This window comes from Belonocnema kinseyi, chromosome 7 (assembly GCF_010883055.1).
Source record: "Belonocnema kinseyi isolate 2016_QV_RU_SX_M_011 chromosome 7, B_treatae_v1, whole genome shotgun sequence".
NCBI classification, from domain to species: Eukaryota; Metazoa; Arthropoda; class Insecta; order Hymenoptera; family Cynipidae; genus Belonocnema; species Belonocnema kinseyi.
Window position 1 is genome coordinate 4,035,821 of NC_046663.1, and position 360 is coordinate 4,036,180.

At 33.1% G+C, this 360-nt stretch overlaps 1 long non-coding RNA gene across 1 annotated transcript in view; it reads left to right on the forward strand.

Moving 5' to 3' along the window:
* LOC117176346 overlaps positions 1–323 on the forward strand; it is a 59,451-nt gene extending 59,128 nt beyond the window's left edge. Inside the window, exon 3 of the long non-coding RNA XR_004467606.1 lies at positions 227–323. This is a non-coding gene — a long non-coding RNA (uncharacterized LOC117176346). The remainder of the gene's footprint in view (positions 1–226) is intronic.
* The last annotated feature ends 37 nt before the right edge of the window (positions 324–360 follow it).

Sequence of the window (360 nt, forward strand, 5' to 3'; positions counted from 1 at the left end):
ATTAATTTTAATTGTCCATGGTTTGACCTTTAATTTTAAAAGTACAATAAAAAAATGTGGGACCTATTATCGAGCGCGAAGTGCAAAATCAAACTGGTGCGCACCCTGAGCGCGCTCAAACTTCCAGGCAGATTTTTTTATCTTCGAATTAAGTCCGAGACCTGCAAATACTAATAAATTTCATTTTCTTTTTTTGTAAATAATCTAGAACCATTTTACATTTCAGTTACTATTCGAAAAAAATAATCCCATAAAGGAAAAAAAAGCACGCGCAAAAAAGGGTTCAAAAAATAAAGATCACGTGGATGATGTTCTTGTCGCATTGCGGATGCATTCTTTAAAAAAACTTAATAGTCGACT